Source organism: Adiantum capillus-veneris, chromosome 23, assembly GCF_014529385.1.
Source record: "Adiantum capillus-veneris isolate H3 chromosome 23, ASM1452938v2, whole genome shotgun sequence".
NCBI classification, from domain to species: Eukaryota; Viridiplantae; Streptophyta; class Polypodiopsida; order Polypodiales; family Pteridaceae; genus Adiantum; species Adiantum capillus-veneris.
Genome location: NC_140953.1, coordinates 86,378,574 through 86,382,620, shown reverse-complemented (window position 1 = coordinate 86,382,620; position 4,047 = coordinate 86,378,574). Strand labels below are relative to the sequence as shown.

At 38.5% G+C, this 4,047-nt stretch overlaps 1 pseudogene; it reads right to left on the bottom strand.

Annotated features, from left to right (window-relative positions):
* Positions 1–2,762: 2,762 nt before the first annotated feature.
* On the bottom strand, positions 2,763–3,482 carry LOC147428107 (uncharacterized; annotated as a pseudogene).
* Between the last annotated feature and the right edge of the window lie 565 nt (positions 3,483–4,047).

The window sequence follows — 4,047 nt, the reverse complement described above, 5'->3', positions numbered from 1 at the left end:
GATTTATATACATGCGATTATAGACTAGAGAGAGAGAGAGAGAGAGAGAGAGAGAGAGAGAGAGAGAGAGAGAGAGAGTGAGAGAGAGAGAGAGAGTACACACGATATACGTGGTTCACCCAATGTGGGCTACGTCCACGGGAAAGCAGCCACTCAATGGCTTTAGTACTTCAAAACAAGAAGTAGTTTACAAAGGGATTATACCCTTAATGGAGCTCCCGCTTTGCTTCACTCTCACCACCTCACACTCACCTCGTTGCATCAACTTCACACTATGAAATGTGTGTAGAAATGGCCTCCTTTTATAGGCCAAAAGGGCTGCCCTCTCTTATGAGAGACAGCCATGTGTAGCCACCCTTGTGCAAATAAGTCCAAATCGGACCCTCCAATCCGCCCATGTGTGGCCGCCCTTGAGAAGACAAGTCCGCTTTTGAATTCGGCCACCGGCCACCGGCCATTGACTTCCGACCACCGGCCACCGGCCATAATATTCCGGCGAAAAAAAAAGTCTCGGGGGCCTCCGCCCCTGAGGCCTTTAAAGTTGCCCCTGATTCTTGTCCGTGAAAATTTTGGTTTCCGGTGAGTGATTTTCCTTCACGCACGATGGCTTCTCCTCATAATGGGGGCCTTACAAATGTGCGCTTTTACCACATAAAATTACAAGGGTAAATCAGGCTCCATAATTAACATATCTCTCACACTCACACACACACACACTCTCCTTGTGTGAAGTGCCAAGTGCAAGAACTCCATCTCCATCTCGAAGCTTGTTGAGAAGTTGAGAGCCTACACCAACACTCCTTGCTATGGAATGCAAATCCAACCAAGAGCCATGCTCCAATGCTTAAGCTTGCCATCTTCTACATCATCATTATTATGCTATTATGCTATGCTATGCAACAAGAGTGATGATAAGTGAGGAACTATCTCTTTCTTGTATGTTACTTCTTCTTCCTCTTCCCTACCCTCATTCCCTGCTAGCTCTCTCTACCTTCGAAGATGTTTGAGGCCTTGGGATTGAGGCAGGGGATGGTTAATTATTTTACAAAGTTTATGTTATGCTCGTGATGCATGGTTAATTATTTTACAAAGTTTATGTCATTGAATCACCTAGGTCACAAGAAACACAAAGATTGTATTGTACCAAGTATCTCTTTATGGGAGAATCTATAATCCAAAAGCCTATTGGAGGGGGGACCGAGTCCAAGTAAATCCGGTCCTCAACTGTCGTCAAGTTCTCTAATTATCTCTGTTGAAAAACTATTGTTCATGCCAAGCTAATTAAGTAAAATGGTTATGTTGCTATTGCTAATTAAGTTCACCCTCTATGTTCTCAAATTAGTCTCATAAAAATGCTCACTATAGTTCTCTTAATTCTGCTATTCTCAATGTTCATAGGTCATTTCCATTACGTTGGTATTAGAGCCATTGGATTCTCTTTCCTTGCTTAAGAAGAGAGGTCCTCAAGATGTCCATGAAAGGTTTGGACATGTTCATTGTAATAGGGTAAGACAGGGATCTATTATCTTGGCTGAAAAGGGCTTAGTTCGAGGTACACCGTTGGGAACTATAGTCTGAATAATGGAGTCTCTGGGGGCATACCTTTGGCTTAACCATTATTGAGCTACTAGCAAGCTCAACATGAACCATAATCAACTGAGAAATGTTAGACCCTCTCCACTAGTCTTTGTAATCAACAGTCTCTAAACCACGGGTGTGGCTACTTGAGAACTAATCTTCAAAGGTAAAGAAGAGTAGCAACTAAGGTTTTTGAGGGTATCAAAGCACAAAGTAATTTATACATAAGTTTCATTAGCATGCCTGACAATAACCAAGAGAGTAGAATGAATATTAACAACTTTGATTTTGCACATGAAGCTGCTAATGATGATGTCTCCATGTTTGTTAGTTATCTTGTTACTAGGTTGCAACAAGCTATGGGTAACCCTGCTTTGCAAGACAAAGTTACTATTGGGGTTCATCAACACAATGATCTCTCTCAACACACATACTCTCAAACAGAGAATAGATACTCACTCCATGATCAGACTCAGCAAAAGACACATTCAAATAACTTCAGAGTCAGCAAATAGAACATAGAGAAAAGATCAGACAGAGCAAAGAACACCATATCTAAAGCTTCTCTTGCATTCCTCTACTCAAAACTCGTCCCAATACAAGTACCAACTGATGGTTATAATAATTGTTCAACCCAAAAATGTTCTTGGCATAAAATATCAGACTCATCAAAATCCGACCTAGTGAAATTCTGACCTAGCACTATTCCGACCCCGCAGATATTCAGACCCAGCAATATTCAGACTCAGTAAATATCTCGTTGACCAAATATCAGACTCAGCCATAATCAGAGTCAGTAAATATCTAACTGATCAAACATCAGAATCAGTAATATTCACAGTCAGCAATATTCAGAGCAACATTCCAATTTCAGACCCAACAATATTTAGACTCAACATATAATATCTAGTCAACACATGGCACGTCCCGGTGGTGGATTTCATAGAAATCCGACTTGGATCCACACATTTCTTGATCAAAGTCAAATGCCTTATCCTATTTTCCCAAAAATCCCTAGTTACTATATAGCATAGTGCATAGTGCTTGGAACCTAATCCAAGATATACAAGTACACTATACAACACTATGACAAACTCAATGTTAGGATATTCATATGAAGCAAAGTGTACTGCCAGGTACGTAAACCAAGGTAAACAAAATGCATCATAGAGAGAAACTAGAGATCACCCAAACATTCCCCAAAGGATTATATCACATGAGAGCTCATTGAAAATGAGCTTATGAAACCAAAACTGAATAAGTATGTCCATTCTCCAAGAGCATGAAGTAAACATTAGCAAAATTAGTCTCTGCAACCTCTGAAACATGAGAATCTGACTCTAAAAATCAGGTTTCTGCAATCCAGGCCGCAAACCCTGAATATCCTCTTGTATCTTCAAGCCTCCTTGAATTTGAAAATCTGCATATTCAGCCTTCAACAATATGTGCATAAAGACATAATGCTCCCAACATCCAAATAAAAGATGATCCACATGATCCATAAATATTTGTTCTTCAAAATCAAGGAGTTTAGGTAAATCTGAGACAAAACAACTGCTTCCATATGAAGCAATCATTCCACTCAGCAAACTCTGTAATTTTGTCATGAAAAACATCCAAAATATCATATCCCTTTGATTTCCACTTGACTTTTGCAAAATCACGAAAAAAACCCTCTTTGCCTGATCATCAATCTGCAAAATCTGATTTAAACAATATGAAATATGGATCACTGAGTCATCAAATGCAACATTTTGCATCTACAAAATCTGATTTGCAACTTCTGTATTGAGAAAATCAGCAATATGCACTTTAGATATAGAAATATGATCTCAAAAAACTCTAAAATTTTGAATATCTGCAACTTTTGAGTTTGAGAATAAGCTCATACAACTGGTATGCATCTCCATAATCCACTTTAGCCACCAATTTGAAGCAAATAACACTTCCAACAAATCCACTTTCACTTGATAATGACCTAGAATTGGTTCAATATGAAAAAACCTCTTTGCAACCATCAAGCAATGCTTCTTCAGCATTTGCAACATCTTAGGACACTCATACTTTGCTTCAAAATCTGATTTAGGCTCCGAAAACCCACTTTCTTGATTTTGCAAATTCAAGAAACGATCAATCTGATCTTCCTTTGGTTCAATCTGAATTGATTTATAGCTATAAAACAGAGTATTAGCATCATCTTCACACAAATTTTGCAGACCTACATTAGTTTGCTCAAGTTCCTCCTCATAAACATCATAAAAATTTGAGTTTGGTTGCAAAAAAAATAAATCAATAAATTCCTTCTCAATCTGAGCACTTTCAAGATAATTTTCAGTTGCAAGGAACTCCATAAACACTTTCAAAAAAATTTGAATCAACACCTTGCATCTCATCTTGTTGTTGTTTGCATTCAAGAAAATATGCCTGATCTTCCATTTCAGAGAAATAAGCTTCACAATCAGCGAACAT